At 48.1% G+C, this 18,644-nt stretch overlaps 1 protein-coding gene across 6 annotated transcripts in view; it reads right to left on the bottom strand.

Moving 5' to 3' along the window:
• Positions 1–18,196, bottom strand: part of CIT (citron rho-interacting serine/threonine kinase) — a 1,313,172-nt gene extending 1,294,976 nt beyond the window's left edge. For all 6 annotated transcript variants that reach the window (XM_085636268.1, XM_085636269.1, XM_085636271.1 and 3 more), the window contains exon 1: positions 18,058–18,196. The gene's annotated coding sequence lies outside the window, so the exon portion shown is untranslated. The remainder of the gene's footprint in view (positions 1–18,057) is intronic.
• Between the last annotated feature and the right edge of the window lie 448 nt (positions 18,197–18,644).

Here is an 18,644-nt window from a genome sequence, read left to right as displayed (position 1 = left end):
GGAAAAATTACTTAATCTTAATAGACCACGATTCCTGAGGTGTCTTGAAAGTGATCTAAATACACAAAGTATGTTAGATTCCTTTAATGCTATTACCATTACATTAAATGAGATTTTAAAAACTGATAGAAGGCACGGTGCCTGTAAACTAATCAACTGGTTTAATAGTGATTGCTCAAGGTCCCACACTAAGCTATTGGAAACTTTAAAACAAAAGCCCAGGGGATCTTTAATGTTTACGAGCCTGTAGACCCCAGTACAAAAAGACCTCAGCTGAACATAGGGAGACTATTAGAATGGAGGATTGGGCGAGGCTGTACGAAGTTAGTGTCACCAGAAACTCGAGTCTATTCTGGAAGACCATTAATGCCCCATTCTTCCAGCACACTCATGACACCACCATTGATGTCACAATCCCCCCTAACAAATGGGTGGCCCATTTCTCCACGATTTATAGGAGTAGTGAGACTTGCGACAATTATGCAGTAGAGGTTGCGTGAAAGCTAAATCCTCCTACTATCCAGGAAATTACAAATGCACTCAGTCCGACTAAGAGAAACAAGGCAGCGAGCCCCGATGGCACACCTGCCGTTCTCTTCCTGGCGAATCCTGATCTATGGCTCCGCATTCTAACTAATATCTTAAGCTGTGTTGCAGTCACAGGACCGCCAGAATCTTGGTCTACTGCAATAATTGTCCCTATTTTCAAAAAGGGAGACAGGTCCAACCCCAACTGTTATTGCCCTATATCCTTGATTGACACTACATGGAAGTTAATGGGTAGGGTTCTACTCGACCACCTCGAATCATGGATAGTTGAAAAGTGGCATTTCTCGGACATCCAGCATTGTATTGTAATTGCGTTTATAGAGCGCTTACTACGCCTAACGAGGATGGGTTTAGAAGAGGCTTAGGTACTGTGGAGCAGTGCCTAAACCTCCACCTGGTAATAAGCAAATATACCTTGGCAAAAAAAAGAAAATTACATTTGGGATTCATGGACCTGACCTCTGCTTTTGATTGCGTGGTGTGAGGAAAATTAAGGCAAAAGATGTTAGAAATGGGCATTGACGAGCCCCTGGTTCACTTCTGCGCAGACACACCGCAACGTCACTGGCAGAGTGAGATATGGGGCGGACGGAGAACTGTCTTCTCCATTTAAGATGAATAGTGTTGTCCGTCAGGGGTGAGTGTTAGCCCCTTTTTTGTTTTGCCTGTACATAAATAATTTGGAGAGTTGCCTGAACGTAGGGGCGATTGATGTGGCAAGGGTAGGGCAGTGAAATCTTCCCGCCTTATTATACGTGGATGACTTTTAATTTCAAGAACAGGTGTGGTGCTGCAATCTCTTGTTAATAGAGTTTATGAATTTATGAGTGAGCTGGGCTTGAGACAAACACAGCCAAGTCACATGTCATGGTGGTGGGGAATGTACATTGTAAAAAAAGAGCCTGTTTTATTAATAATGAAAGATTATCCCAGGTCTCACATTTCTCCTACCTAGGCATTCCTTTTGACCAAAAAGGCTCATGGGCCCACCTTACAGAAACAAGGAGATAGGGCTTTGAAAAAACGCTCGCAGCCCTAGCAAGCTTCAGTCAGAAGCTTGGCTCTAAACCAATAAAGACCCTCCTTAACATTTACAATGCCCGGTGCTGTGCTGTGATTTTGTATGGGGCAGGGGTCTGGGGTGTTTTTAAGTCATCAACTTTACAAAAAATTCAAAATGTCTTCCTTAGAAAAACAATATCCACCCCACCCAGCATGCCCTCCATTATCGGTCATAAGGAATTGGGGTTAACTCCCCTGGCAGATCGAATGCAAATTGCCCCTACTATGCTATGGCGTTCAATTTGGGTAAATTAGGAACCTGCTCTCAATCGAGCAATAATTCAGGACTGCCTAAAGTATGATCATGCATACAAAATACCGTGGCTCGGCCATGTCAAGGCGCAACTCGCCCTTATGGTGAGGCATGATTGTTTTACCGACCCTCATCTTATTACTTCTGTCTCGAAATCCCAAATAAAAAGAGATCTTTTAAATGTTTAATATTGCGAAGAGAACAGGTGGAGGCTAGAAAAAAGCTTGTAGCTAACTATTTATTCTTGCTTACCAACGATGGAATTAAACCATATCTTCAGTACCCTTTTAGCTACTCTAAAAATGTTTATCTTTTAAGATTCAGATTTGGGATTGCGCATCTTCTGGTGTTGTATCCTTGTAAAACATATCACGACACCCATTTGGATCTCAGTCCCTGCGATTGTAATTCATCGCAGAATATGCTGCAGGGAATTCATCTTACCACTTTTGAGGGTACTGAATATTAGAAAATGCAGGCCGGCCCTATTCCATCTTCGACTACTTCAATCAAAATATATCTGTGAGATTATCTACAGATTTATTTCTGCTGCAATTCATTTGAGGAGGCAAGTTGGAAAATGATTGCTCTGTTTTCCCTGTAAGATTATGTTTTTTAAACTTGACTATCCGCATTTCTGGAGACTTAAATCCCTCCTGGCACTTTCTACTGGCACCATGCACTTTGTATAACTATCTGTCACTAAGGCTCCTGTATGTGTTTGAGTTCTTTTTCGGCATTGGTTAAAGGCACTATGCACTTTATATAGAAAATTGAATTTTATTGTTTAATTGTGTCTGATCTAGTACTTTGAATTTTAAATGATTTGATCTGGACGGACTCTGATTTAATGTGTTCTTATGAATTTGAAATGTGTTAAGCTGTTTCCTTTGGGGCTTTATGGCTAAAGGCACTATGTGCATGGTGAGGCGCTAGGTCTTGTAAAATCGTAACAAAATTGATGTACATAAATGTGTCTGAATTTATGGTTATTATGGCTGACTGAGGCTCTTGAATTTTAATGGATTTGATTGGAAGGACCTTGATGGCGCATCAGGGTTTTTTTTTTAAATCTGTTAAGCTGTTTTCTCCTGAAATTTACTTTTTGTATTGTCTTTTTATTTGTGACTTTTATGGTTTGACAAAAGACAATTGATGTTTTTATACATACATACGGACACCTAACTGCCTATAACACAATATTACAAATCATCAATCAAAACCCTAGAAACTGAAATTCATCACCAATGCAGACATGATTCCCAGAAAAAAAAATGTTCTGCAGCCTAGAATGCACCACCACTAAGATGCCGAACTCACAGGTCTTCATTGACAGAATTGCTGACCAGCTTATCTCCAAAATAAAAAACTGGAAGACTGCCTGCAGAATAAAACAAAAAAAGCTCAATCCCCAAAAGACAAAACCCACGGAGCAAAAACAACCACCAGTCACTAAGCTCGTTTGAACTGTTTTACAAGACTGAATTCAATGAACTGGTCAAAGCAAGCTGACCATCTGGCTCTCCAGCAGCCCTCGCAACAACAAATGTTTTCAAGAGCATTGTTCTAACCACATGTGCTGTGTCTGAACAAAGACTCAAGACTGTTTATATCAGACTGCTAAAAAAAAACAATCATTCCAGACAGGTTACATTAGAAAAACTATAAAACATGCCCTTATACTTTCAGACAGCCACTGTCAACCCACCTCAACCAAGCATCTGAACTCCAAGGACATGCACAGACTGCACAAAGATCTGCCACATAACGGATATGTTGGAATTATTATCGTGTGGTCTCATCGTATATCTTTTTTTATATAAACATATAATATATAAACATATAATTGTTTTTATGAAACTCGTGTGGAGTCCATTTGTGGTGTTATCACTGGGTTACTGAGAGCATGGTTGCAAATACTTTACACATTTGCCTTGGAGATCGGACTGGCTGCTCGTGCCAAGCTACCAAGGGGGTTAGCAGGGGCTATCTGAGAAGGTATCCTTCCTTTCCCGGGCTTAGAAGCAGGGGTCCCTATTTGGACTAAGGTACCCACCTCAGCCAACTAGAGACCCCCAGTTCTAACATTGGTGGTCGGGGATTTGAACGTGTATTTGCAAATTCACTCGCAGTAATTGGTGTACTTCACTAGTTTAGCGCAGACCACGACACAACCACATATTGCGTTTTGATTTTTGGTTCTATTTTTGAGCGACCTTTAAGCCACACATTTGTGTCTCAGAGGAGTCAAGTAGCCAGTGAGGCTGCAGAATTGGAATTCGAGATTGAGGCATTGCTTACCTACAAAGTTGATCGATTGAGGCAATTCTGCAGAGCTTTGGGATGTCCCATGAAAAGTAGCGCCAAGAAGGAGGAGCTGCAAACGGCCTTGAGGGCCTGGTGGGAAGCCAAAGAGGCTCCGGAGACAGGTGATGCTGAGATGGATGAGGATGACCAAGGGAATGGATTTGGTCCACAGGATTTGCCAGCGGGAAGGCCAGCCCCCAGGGCTGATAGTAGCCATTCCGGGAGGAGCTTTTCCCCAGAGGAGTTGGAGGAAAACCAAAGGGTCAGAGAGCGTGATTTGGAGGTTTTGAAACTAAAGGCTCAGACGGATGAGAAGAAGTTGCTCATTGAGAGCAAAGGGTGGGCAGAGGAGAGCAAGAACGCGCTCGCTTTGGAGGAAAAGAAATTGCTTTTGGCCCATAAGTTAAGAATGAGGGAACTTGATTTGGAGCTTGAAAGGCTCGAGGCCATGAGTGTCTCAGCCTAGCCAAAAGAGATGTGTGTAGCTCAGGAAGTGAGCTCTGCTGGGTTGGAGGTGGAGTCCAGCTCAGATGGTGGCAGCAACAATGTAGTGTCTAATGCGGAGAGAAAAGTACATACACCCAGAGATGTGGCGCCTGACTTGAGGGAGGGGGTTAACATACACCAGGGGGTTCAGGTTTATGAGGTAGCTCCTGTGGTGTGCAGTGTCCCTGAAGTAGATTGGGGAACTGACACATGGGATCATATTCCTAGTGGTGGGAGGGACACTCTACTGACCCTAGATGAGAGGTGCAGCGAGAGGGGTTCCACCATGGTAGAAACCTTAGTATGTGAATGTGGAGACCGCCCAGAAGAGTGTAGGTTGAGTGAAGGAGACTGTCAGTCCCTGACTTGCCAATCTCAGGAGAGTGGTGTGGGGTACTTGTGTGAGGCACTGATGGGTGAGGCAAAGGATAGCTTGGTTAACAACTGTGGGGGGCTGTGTGATTCATTTGTTGGAGAGCGTATTTTATGTCCCTGTTTTCCAGAGCTATGCCAACATCCGGTGGGGTGCGAGTTCTCGGATTCCAGGGAGCTTGCACAGGTGGCAGACCTTTGGGTGGATTCCCGAGGGTCTCAGGAAGCTTTTGGGAGTGACCCAGAAGGGGGTAGTTCAGGTTTTCCCCAACCAAGTGAGATAGGGGAGGTTTGTGGTAGCCCAGATGGGTCCCAATGTAGTGGGAGGGGTGAAGGGTCCCACGTCCTGTCTCAGAGGAGAAGAAGTGGGAAGGGGCTGTGTCCCAAGGTGCCAGATACCCAGTCCCAGGACCTGGTTGGTTCCATAAGGGAACACCAGGAAGGGAGCCTAGTCTGTACCAGGAGGCCACTTCCTCAGTTGGATCCCAAAGTGTCAGGTGAACTGAGGGGGGCTGCTGTAATCAGCATCCCACCAGTTTGGGTGTCTGGTAGCACCGCTCCAGTGGGGAGGGTGCATGGATCCAGAGAGGAAGGCAGGGTGTGGGAGAGCACCCCCCGTCACTTGTCCAGCCGGAGGGTACAGACCCTGGGCTGGCAGGCCAGTGTCAGGATGCCATACCCGACTTGGCAGAAGGGAGATACTGCCCCCCCCTCTTTCTGATGCCACAGAAGTTAGAGAGGCCTGAAAGACAAAAGGCCTGGCTCTCATCACTGACAGCTGTAAGCGGCCACTGTGCCTGGTTGTCCTGGTGGACAGAGTTGCCCCTGGGAGTGGGGCTGGAGTCACACCTCGAGGGTGGACTGGGCCCCACCACTGTGTTGGCCATGTCGGTACTGTCTACTAGTGTGGACACATCTGTGAGCAAAGCAAGTTTAAGCGCTGCACAGATGGGGTCCCAGGGTGAGGAAATGGGTCCCCCCTGGGTTAGCTTCAGGGGCCCTGAGAGCATGAACAGAGGGATCCACCTGGGTTCAGATTGGCGTAGAAGTGGAATATGCCCCAGCAGTTGCGGGCCAGGGTCCGGGTTCTATCGCCCAAAGCAGGGAAGTCCATCAAGGTAGTTGATGGGTCTACCCTAGCTTTAGGCTGGGAGGGGGTTGTGTTGGACTTGGCCCTTTTTGGCTAAAGTTCCCTAAACTTTTTGCCTTCCCCCTAGACCTTTTTTCTGACATGGTGTTGCCAACTTAGATGCTTTGGGCACTTTGCCACTGCTGATCAGTGTCAAAGTGCAAGTGCTCCCTGTATAAAGTGTTATGGTAATTGGTTGTCCATAATTGGTATGCTTACCTCACTAGTAAAGTCCCTAGTAAAGTGCACTATGTGTGCCAGGGATGATAATGCAAATGCTACTTGCAGCACTAATTGTGCCACCCACACCAGTAGCCTTAAAGAGAGAACTCAGGCCTGCCACTGCAGTGCCTGCGCGCAGTTTGTTAAACTGCCCTGTTGTCCTGACAAGTGCACCCACTTGCCAGGCCTTACCCTTCCCTTTTTATGCACATCAGACACCCCTATGGTAGGCCCAAGGTACCCCCCTGGGCAGGGTGCAGTGTATGTGAAAGGTAGGACATGTACTACGGTGTGTACCATGTCCTGACAGTGAAATACTCTCCATTTAGTTTTTCACTGTTGCACGGCCATCTTGCCCATAGGACAGAATGGGGGAGGCTGTGTAATATGTTTCCAGCCTATCTTCCCATAAGCTTAAGATGGAGAGGTGAAGTTTAGTGTGCCTGAACTCACAATTGAATAACACATCTTTTCGTGAATGTGGTTTTTGAATTGCGTATTTAGAAACCACACTTTTAGAAGTGGCTGGTTTTTGTGTTCTAACAATTTTGTGTGTCTCTGCCTGGTTGTGGTTTGACTGTCTGGATTTGAATGTGATAGGATCTGGGGAATGTCTTGACGCAGGGGAGGAGTAGGTGAGACCGCCACGGCTGACCTGCATCTGGAGTGTAGGGGTAGCTGCCCCTGAAGGTGAAGAGGCCTGGGCTGCTGCCATAAAACAATGGCTCCATCTCCTGCTGAGTGATTGAGGACCCAGACCCCCACTATCAAAAGGAAGAAGGTGTCACCGGCGGGAAGACACCCAGAACTGGTTTGGACAGGGGTGAGTGCCCCCCTGAACACAAAGACTTCAAAGACATTTAGGAGTATAACAATGAGAGCTAAAACCCCTGGACTTTGGACTGATCAAGACTGAAAAGGATTGAAACTACTTTGTGATCAAGAGGAACCTCTGCCAAGGAAGAAACAGCTGAAGAGACTGAAGGAAAGGACTGACCCTTGCTGTGTGTTCTGGAGCTGGCCTGCAGTTTGCTGATTTACCCAAGGAGAGGCTAAGGGACGTTGCTGTGTACTGTGTCCCCCTGCTTGAAAGGATTTTGCTGTGTCCTGAAGTAACTCGTCCCCAAGGGCCTGAGGAGAGCTGTCTCCCTGTTGTGGAAACTCAGGAACATAAAAGTTTCCAAGTGTGTCTCAGCGACGCTGTATGCATGTGCTTTTTGCAGCCTGAGACCTTTGCGAGGATTGCCCTGTGATCGTGTACACCAGGAGCTTAAGTCAGTCTCAGCCACACGGTGTGCGTGTGCCCTGTGGTAGCCTGAGACCTTTGTGAGAAATTCACCCCGTGACTGTGTGTCCCGGAGCAGTCTTGTTCTCTGCGTCGATTGACTGCGTGACCAGAAGTGCTGCGATCGTCATTGCAGTCTGTCTGGACTGGCATCCCCAGAGGAGCTGGGGGAATTCACCACCGCCGGCCGAAGCCTGCCTTTGCCAAGGAGAAACCCCAAACCATCACCGTCAGGGGCCCGAGCTCTACTGCCCAAGATCAACGAAGTCGCACAGGAGTCCCAAACCGAGAGGAGAGTGAGATCGCACTCACCAGGTAACGCTCAGCGAGCATGCGTGTATCGCCGCGTGGGGTGGGGTGCGGGCTCCGAGAGAAACGCTCTCGGCCTTTCCCGTCTTTGCAGCGCGATCCTCCACTCAAGTCCGTATCGCGGTACGTACTTGCCATGGAGTGGCAGTACCGGGACCAGAGTGTGGAGTTGCACTTGGTTTTCCATCGTAACAGTGTTGGGGGCATATTTTGGCAGTAGCTGACCACGAGTCAGTAAGAGTGGCATAGAGCACCGCGATCGGCGCCAAAGTGCATTATTTTTGCCTTACGAACTGCATGAATTTTGCATCACGAACTGCCTGATTCTTGCATTACGAAGTGCATTATATTTGTATTACGAACTGCCTGATTCTTGCATTACAAACTGCATAGCATTGCATTAGGACTGCATTAGCTCATTGAAAATTGCTCATTACTGCAAGAACCTACCAGTACTTGCTGGCCTAAAAACCAGCAAGGTGAAATATTACAAATACGCATATGTCGGATTTTTGTCGTGTGTTCTCATCGTATATCTTTTTTTATATAAACATATTGTTTTTATGAAACTCATGTGGAGTCCATTTGTGGTGTTATCACTGGATTACTGAGAGCGCGGTTGCAAATACTTTAAACATTTGCCTTGGAGATAGGCCTGGCTGCTTGTGGCAAGCTACCGAGGGGGTGAGCAGGGGCTATCTGAGAAGGTGTCCTTCCTTTCCCTAACTTAGAAGCGAGGGTCCCTATTTGGAATAAGAGACCCTCAGTTCTAACAGGATGCCACTTAGATGACTAACATAATGCATCCTTGCAGGTCCTGCTGCGGTCACTCACGAAGCAGCATTAATTCCTTAGAGAGTCAACCACTTGAACAATGGATGACTGCAATAAAGACCATCAGAGTAGATCTTTGTCCTCTTTCTACAGCCATACCGTAAAAGATAGAATGTCTGCCTCAGGTTGCTGTATCCAGCATAGGACCTGAAACAGCATAAGCAGTCACTGAAAAGTTGGGGCCTGCAGCAGTACACAGGTGCGGACTCATTTACAGCCCTGTGAAGGAACACACAAAAGGAGGTTAGACTAACGCAGTGTTTCCCAAACTGTTGTCCTCAGACCCCCAGGGGTCCATGATACATTCCCAGGGGGTTCGCAGGCAGCAGTAGCACTGCAAAGTTCCTTGTATAATTTGCAGTTTTTGAGCAACAATAAAAGTGTCAAGATAACGCCAGTGATTAATGTACCTGCTGGAGAGAGAGTAGAGTTTTGTCCAGTGGCAGCTCTGACTTATGTAATGTAGCACAGAAGGTTAATATGCCTACTGCAAAGAACGTGTACCATGCATTTTAAAAAACAGTATTTTATGTGCTAAGGTCAGTGGGTTACTGCTTTTGTCACAGAGATTGTTCTGTTACTGTGCAGTTCATAAGTGACAATCGTAATCTAGCACAGTGACCAATAAACTGTCATCAAAGAGCTGCTTGCAAACTGCATGGTACAAGTTAGTAATTTATGTTTTTCCCGCAGTCCTTTATTATCCTGATGCTGCTAAAAAGGTTAGTTTGGGTGGAAATAAATTTTTATTGTTAAAGTCAATGCTAACCACTGTGTTATGTTCTGAATCCTGAGTTTGTGCTTCTCCCGACCAACCACTCTTTAAAGATGACTACCAGTATCAATGACATATGAATCCTGCACATTGTAGTCCCCTTTGTCTTACGTAACATTTTCTTTACACTGATTTACACGCATGATTCATTGTCTCTATATGTGTGTATGATGTAAAGTGCTCCGACATCCTACATTGGTATGAGAGATGCTATAAAACAAATGAAATACATGTGACAGAGGGGCTATGGAGAGATGAGGGGAACTGTTGGAGGGTGATAATAAGGGAATCACTGAAGAAACCCAACAAAATTGTCGTATCCTGGTGCATAGTAAGGTCATCATTTACTATTCTTTAAAAGCTAATACAATTCAATATATAATGATAAATGTGTTGTAGAATGCACCACAGTTTCCTAAATAGTTTTGTGAGGGAGAGCCTCCCAAAGCCCCCTTTGTAGTGGTCAGGCTCACTCACTGCACTTGTTGTGCACCGTATGGGGACTGGGCTGAAAACATTTGCCAGGGCTGCTTTGGGTTTCCAGTCTGGCCCTGGCAGGAGCCTTGTACTGCAAAATGAAATCAACCATTTAAAAGTTAGTCACGGAGATGCAGCACCAACCTTCCCATTAAAATGTTTTGTTTTTTGCAAATTCTTTCAATATAAAATACTAAAATTCTTAATAATTCGAGTAATTGGTTTGTATGCACACGTGTGTTTATTTTTTTCAAATTACTGTTTTAATGTTGAAATTTAAATCAAACAAATTGCTTGGGGGTCCTCGGCTTCCAGTGGTGACTCAATGGGGGTCCTCAGGAGTCAAAAGTTTGGGAACCACTGGTCACTAGCGCATTTTAGTGATGGTGTCCGCCTCACAGCACTAAACTGCATTTGCCATGCATTGAAGCTACTACCAGCACAATGAGGTACTGCAGGCAGCGAGTGGTAATCAAGTAGCTAGCGCCACGCTTGCTGTGTGCTGCTGCCGCAGGTAATATGAATAATAAGCAGCCGAGAAAGATGAAGGAGAGGCGTCAGGATACTTACTAGTTCATGGCCTGGGCCTGGCTAGTTTAGAAGTTACTGTTGTTACTTTGTGGGGGGAAAAAACAAATTAAGCTGCAGAATCCGGGTAACATGGGTCCAGCGAGTCACTACTTGAAAACATGAAAATAGGTAGGGTCTAGCCTGTTGGGGATCAAGTAATATCTCTGTTGCCAGCCCCGCCGGCCAGTAGCTGCTCATTATTGTTTTTCCTCCTGCTCTCAAGCACCACCAAACAGGCTTGCTGGACTGCCCACACTGTGGTGGTCCTAGAAGTGGGTAGCGGGCATGGCGCAGGATGTCTTTCAGTCCACCCTCGAGGTCATGGGGATTAATCACCCACACCCCAGGAATTTAGGGTGCATTTGAATCAAAAGCTATGGCTTCACCTTGGTGTCATATGCAGATGACACGCAGATTGTGTTCATTAACAATGCATCTGCTGACACTGCAGCTCGATTACAAGACTGAATGGGCCATGTAGGAGAGTGGATGCAAGATAATTGTCTAAAACTAAGCTCGTCAAAAACTGAAGTGATGCTCTTTGGGAACTCATCTTCAGTTTGGTCAGACAGCTGATGGCCTGAACACACGGGTCCTTTACCAGTATCCTCAATTATAGTGAAACATCATGGTGTCCTCTTCGATACTAATCTATCCTTCGAAATTCAGATTAGCCACATCTCGTGTGTCTGCTTCAAATATTGTAGCAAGTGGTTCCCTTTATCCCTTTTGACCTAAGGAAAACGGTGATCATGGCACTTAATGCATCTACGCTTGACTACTGCAATGCTCTTTTCACTAGTGCAAGCAAGCGCAGCAGCAATTATAAACTTCAAACTGCTCAGAATGCAGTTGCTAGAGTCCTTCTCGGGCTCACACGCTAGGACTGTCTCCAAGGCTCTCACACAAGTACGGTGGCTGCCCATAGCCAAGCGCATTCAATTTAAAGCTCAATGCATAGCTTTCAAATCTGTACAAAAGGGGGTGGTGATGGACGGAGCATCAGAACCAATCAAACACTCACACCCAGTCAACAGATCTGGGTTTAATCCATCACCGTTCTTTAGCCCACTCTGCCACCCCAGTTCAGACATGGCCATATGCAAATCAGTCTGACCCTGTGCCTCATGGGAACAGTCCAGCCCGAACTGCCAAGCCATGTCTTCCCTGGACCGGAAACAAGCTTCCTAGGACCGGTTTCTGGCATTTCAGCCGCCTTCAGCCAGGCTTGCTTGCTTGCTTGGCTGGACTGTTCCCATGAGGCACAGGGTCAGACTGATTTGCATATGGCCATGTCTGAACTGGGGTGGCAGAGTTGGCTAAAGAACGGTGATGGATTAAACCCAGATCAGTTGACTGGGGGTGAGTGCTTGCAATGTTCAACACTCCGTCCATCATTTCCTTTGGTTTTGCTTTGTTCGCCATAAGTTGGCAGGGTATGCTCAGACGTGAGTCCCTTGCTCACTTTGCCACTGGATTCAAGCAAGCCTGGCTGAAGACAGCTGAAATGCCAGAAACCGGTCCTAGGAAGCTTGTTTCCGGTCCAGGGAAGACATGGCTTGGCAGTTCGGGCTGGACTGTTCCCATGAGGCACAGGGTCAGACTGATTTGCATATGGCCATGTCTGAACTGGGGTGGCAGAGTGGGCTAAAGAACGGTGATGGATTAAACCCAGATCAGTTGACTGGGGGTGAGTGCTTGCAATGTTCAACACTCTGTCCATCATTTCCTTTGGTTTAGCTTTCAAATCTGGGCATGGTCTTGCTCTGTGGCAGCTGTCACAATATTTGAAACCGTACATCCCGGCCAGACCAGTTAGGACTTCAGACAGTGGTAATTTGATTGTTCCCAGGACACGGAAAGTAAAATGGGGAGGTAAAAGCTTTACTCATACCACTACCAAGATCTGGAACTCCCTCCCCAAAGCCTTGAAAAAAGAAACAAATTAGTTTAAATTCAGGAAAGGATTGGAAACGTGGCTATTTTAATGGTGACTCCATCTCAAGATTCCATCAATCTGAACCAGTGCCTAGACACCTTCGGGTACATGTAGCGCTTTACAAATATTTCATTTTATTTGACTTGACCCTATCTGGTAGGTCGCTCCCCTGCCGCACTGCGCCACCTGTGTGTCTGCCGCTGCTGAGTTAGGTTGGTTCCACATAATTACCTGTACTGCTTGTTCTTGCTGTGCCCGTATCTGCTCTTTCTCTGCCCTCCCCCTGCCGCCTGTACTTGCTCTGTGCTCTTTTACTGCCTCGGTGCCCCTCGCTGCCCCGCGTTTCTGTGCCCGTTTACTGCCTCGGTTCCCCTCCCTGTCCCGCGTCTGTGCCCGTTTTTGCTTCTATACCCCTCGCTGCCCCGCGTCTCTGTGCCCGTTTTTGCTTCTATACCCCTCGCTGCCCTGCGTCTGTGCCCGTTTTTGCTTCTATACCCCTCGCTGCCCCGCGTCTCTGTGCCCGTTATTGCCTCTGTTCCCCTCGCTGCCCCTCGTCTCTGTGCCCGGTTTTGCCTCTGTTCCCCTCGCAGCCCCGTATTTTCTTAACCTCCTTGCCTTCTGTATTTTCGTTGCCCCCTTACTTGGGCCTTTTTTGCCTTCTGTACCCTTCGTCATCGCTCCGCTCCGCTCCCTCCGCTGCCTCCCCTGCGGTCCCGCCCCCCTGACTGCACATTCGCTGCCACCACCTGCTCCTCCCTCCCACCTCCCCATATATGCCGGCGGCCTCGCCGCTGGCGCGCCTAAGACAAGCCCGTCTGCACCCCTCTGTGCCTGGATCGCGCCCAGCGCCAGAACCCCTGGTCGCCGCACCCGCCACAAGGAACGCCGCCACTACGATGCCAGCACCCTGCACACTCTCAATCCCGGATGGACCCACACCTGCGTCAAGGCCGCCCGAAAAGCACACACGGCCCCTTCACCTGCCGGAACTGCAGCTACACCAGCCGCAGAACCGACGAACCACCAGCCAAACAAGACCCCAACCACCTCCAATGCGTACTTCTGAACACCCGCTCCGCACGCAAACACGCCGTCGAGCTCTGGGACCTGCTCGACACAACATCCTCGGACGTCGCCTTCCTGACAGAGACCTGGATGAACGACTCCTCTAACCCGACATCGCCATAGCCATCCCAAATGGCTACAAGATCACCCGCAGAGACCGCACCAACGGAGTCGGAGGAGGAATCGCCATCGTCCACAAGAACAGCATCAGGGTCTCGACTAGCACCGACGACACTCAGCACCGCCGAACACATGCATTTCCAGATCCACACAGACCCCAAATCCACGCTTAGAGGCACCCTCGTCTACCGACCCACCCCCCGGACCCTGCCCCCAGTTCAGCAACTCCATCGCCGACTTCATCAGCACGCACGCCCTGACCTCCACCGACTACATCCTCCTCGGAGACCTGAACTTTCACCTTGAGAACAACGACAGCAACTCGACAACCCTGATCGATAACCTCGCCAACCTTGGACTGAGGCAACTCGTCACCACGCCCACCAACTCCGCCGGCCACACGCTCGACCCCATCTTCTCCTCAAGCCCGCACGTCTCCTTCAACCACACCACCGAACTCCCCTGGACCACCACCGCTGCATCCACTTCACCTTCCAGAAACCCACCACACACCACCGCACCCAACAGATCCCCCACCGCTGCTGGAGCAAAATCACCAAAGATCAACTTCACGCAAACCTCGCTCTCAGCCCACCCACCAAACCCTCACAACGCCGACGACGCTGCCCTCAGACGCTGGATCGAGGACAGCGCCAACACCCTCGCCCCGCTGAAGAAACCCCCCCCGCTGAAGAAACCCCCCCCCCACAGAGACACCAGCAAGAGGGCCAGCTGCTTCACCCCAGAACTCCTAGCATCCAAGCAAGCCTGCCGGAAGCTAGAGAAGAAACAGCACAGCGAGCAGATCCCGGACAGCCTCGCAGCACACAAGGACGCCATCCGCAACCACCACCACCTCATCAAGGCTGCCAAGAGGACCTCCTTCAAAGACCGCCTCGACAACAACACACACGACACCAAGGACCTCTTCAACATCGTGAAGGAATTCTCCAACCCCAGCTCCAACACCAACAACATACCGCCGTCGCAAGCCCTGTGCGACTCCCTCTCCACTTTCTTCCACCGCAAGATAGCAGACATCCACGACAGCTTCAACACCCAGACAGCCCCAACATACAGCAACACAACAGACTCTCCTCACATCATCGACTACGACCCCCTGCTAGCCTGGGTCAGCGTGAGCATCGATGACGACACCATCAAGACCATGAGCACAATCCACTCCGGCTCTCCGTCAGACCCATTCCTGCACCACGTCTTCAACAAAGCAAGCAGCTCCATCGCACCCCACCTGCGCAACGTCATCAGCCTCTCCCTCGAGACGCGACCTTCCCAGAGAGCTGGAAACACGCCGAGATCAACACTCTTCTAAAAAAAACCATGGCAGATCCAAGAGACCTCAAGAACTTCCGGCCCATCTCTCTGCTCCTGTTCCCGGCCTAGGTCATCGAGAAGATCACCAACAGACAGCTAACCCAATACCTCGAAGAAAACAGAATCCTGGACCCTTCTCAGTCAGAGTTCCGCAGCAACCACAGCACCGAGACCGCCCTCATCGCCGCCACCGACATCAGGATCCTACTGGACAATGGTGAGACCACAGCTCTCATCCTCCTAAGACCTCTTCGACGCCTTCGACACCGTCTGCCACCGCACACTACGCACATGACTCCACGCCGCAGGGATCCGAGACAAGGCTCTGAAATGGACCACATCCTTCCTCTCAGGCAGAACCCAGAGCGTCCGCCTCCCCCATTCCGATCCGAAGCCTCTGAGATCATCTGCGGCGTATCCCAGAGCTCCTCCTTCAGCCCGACATTATTCAACATCTACATGGCCCCGCTTGCACACGTCGCCCGACAGCACGACCTCAGCATAATCTCCTACGCCGAAGACACTCAGCTGATCCTCTCCCTCACCAAGGCCCCATCACAGCCAAAACCAACCTCCACGAAGTAATGAAGGCCGTCACCGACTGGATGAGGGCCAGCCGCCTGAAGCTGAACTCGGACAAGACGGAGGTCCTAATCCTCGGCTCCAACCCCTCAGCCGGGGACGACTCCTGGTGGCCGACGGCACTGGGGACAGCCCCGACACCCACAGACCACGCACGTAACCTGGGAATCATCCTAGACTCAACGCTCTCAGTGACCAAGCAAGTCAACGCCGACTCCTCCTCCTGCTTCAACACCCTCCGCAAAATCTACAAATGGATCCCAACAGACACAAGAAAGCCAGTCACCCAGGCCCTCGTCAGCAGCAGACTCGACTACAGAAACGCCCTCTACGCGGGAGCCCCGACCAAGCTCATCAAACAACTACAGCACATCCAAAATACCTCGGCATGACTGATCCTCGACATACCACGCCACAACCACATCACACCCCACCTGAGAAACCTGCACTGGCTCGCCGTCAACAAGAGGATATCCTTCAAGCTCCTCATCCACGCACACAAGGCACTCCACAAGACCGGCCCTGCCTACCTCCTCCTTCTCCATCCCCAACTACGATCCGCCGACCTCACACTTGCCGCCGTTCCGCGCATCCGAAGAACCACCACCGGCGGGAGAGCCTTCTCCCACCTCGCCGCCAAAACATGGAGCACCCTACCACTGAGCCTGCAACAGACCCAAGACCTGCTGACCTTCAGGAGAACACTCAAGACCTGGCTTTTCGATCAGTAGCAGCCCCCCCCCCCCCCCCCCCCAGCGCCTTGAGACCCTCACGGGTATGTGGTGAGCTTTACAAATGTATTGATTGATTGATTGATTTGACTCAAGTGGAATCAACAACAAGAACCCACCTATGCCCTTAGGTCACAAGGCAACTTGTGCACCAGGGTCCAGATTGTCTGAGGACTCTCAAAGCATTGCAGTAACCAGCAGCAAGCAGAAGGCCTCGGCACCTAGAACCTGAGAGCTCAGCTGCAGTAAAGAAGCATGTCATGAGGTTGGTCCTGATAGTTCCTCACATCATCTTTCGAGTGGGGGTGGTCATAAAATGTTCAAACTACCTGTTCGTTCAATCATTGACCTCTCTGCAGAGAACACAGATCCATGGTCACATGTGCCAATTTCAATTACCATTTTATAATGAAACAGTATAAAGGGGGTACATAGCTGTTGAAATATTGACGGTGCCAAATAAAAAGGAAATGGTGTGTTTACAGGTGAGGAGATAGAGAGTTGATAGGTGTGTTGTAAAGTAGTCAACAAAAGAAAGTGAATGCAGAAAGCCAGAAAAAAAAAAAAAAGAGGAGGGATGGTGTGTGTGAGATATGCGGATTGAAGATTTAAGAAAGATGTGGGATAAAAAGTGTGTAAGATCAGTAGTACTCCTTCCACAGACCTTAGTATCTCACTGAGAGGTACCCAAATACTGGTCATTGCTTTGATTTACTAGCAATAAAGTGACACTCGAATTGTCACACATTAGGTAGTTGGTGGTCACTCAAATGCACACTAACTCTATAAAAATGTCCCACATAATATGAAAACTTGACAGCTATGCATTTAAACTATGCGTGTACTATATCTAACTCTTCTTACTTCATCACACTGTTAAGCACATCAACCAAAGCCAGAATAAAAGAACCACTCTCTTCTCTCACTTTCCACAAAGGACACATTACAAGTAAAACACCCAGGGCTTTAAGTGTGTCTGAGACCCGCTATTAATTACAAACGAACATTGAAAAGTGTCCTTATGCCCTGTATTCATGTCCTAAAGTGACAAAAACACCGATCTATTTCCGTACAATGAATGCAAAGTACATTAAGGTATTCGACGTCTGCAGTTAAGTTCCTCTTTATATTTCACGTTTTATTTAATCTTGCATTCCCTAAGAGTGTTAACTATTTCCAAGATGTTTCATGCAATGTAGTTGTTCATGTTTAACCCACGCACCTAATTACGTAGGCCACGCCCTTTTGAGAGACACATTCCACCCCCATTTTATTCATCCCACTTGAAGCTCTGACAACACCTTTCCAACCAAGCCCTCTCCCAAGGTGTACCATGGTACCTGTTTAATAATACTCTTTGGCGCCTCGCAATGGGTTTCGATATCTAAATACCATTGGGGCAGATCCACTGTATTGTTGTTGTTCCTAATGTTTTGTAGTTGTGGAGTCAGTGTCGTAGTCCAGGGAACAGCAGCGCGTAACACCACTGCCGCAGATTTATTGCACTGGTGGTGGCATGGAAAGAACATGACTCCTAAGGAGCCTGTTTGACTACAATGACAACACCCTGTTTGAAACCCAGTGACACGAGCTCTCGGTGACAGCAGCAAAGCTCAACCTGCGTTCCAGTGCCTTCTCGCTAAAAAACGACCTACCTCTGCTTCTCGCCCCTCCCCTTAAACGCGTTCTTGTTCTTTCTCCGTAGAAGCCGGCGCTTTTTTCGTTCCACCAGCTCAACGAAATCTGCTTCTCTAAAACTTTAGCGCCATCACCGTTCAAACCAGAGTGACCGTCGTTTGACGTCACTTCCGCAATGTAACAGACTCTCCTAGAGAGCAACAGACAAATCTGTCATGGAAACAGAAAACAGACTATAATGGCAAAAGAGAAGGCACAGAGAAAGGACCGCAAGCTAAACTATGTACGACAGTGGCAATAAACTACCTGACATGCAATGTAACCATATTCACCCAAAAACGCTCCGTGTTCATCATAATTACTACACGCTACAACTGTTATTTTAATAGTATTGTTTTATATAAGTTTTATTTTATAATGTTAATATGTAATTATATTTATATTTATAAATAAACAAGTACTTCAAGTGTTCGTAGGCATTAAATTCCTTTTGTTTATACTGATGTATTTGTATTTCATTTTTTTAGTAGTGTTATTCAGAATATACATTATCATCACTCCATGATCTCTGACTATGGCGGGGTCAGGCTTTATACTTTTATTT

The sequence above is a fragment of the Triturus cristatus genome, chromosome 11 (assembly GCF_964204655.1).
Source record: "Triturus cristatus chromosome 11, aTriCri1.1, whole genome shotgun sequence".
NCBI classification, from domain to species: Eukaryota; Metazoa; Chordata; class Amphibia; order Caudata; family Salamandridae; genus Triturus; species Triturus cristatus.
This window is presented reverse-complemented; position numbering and strand designations above follow the sequence as displayed.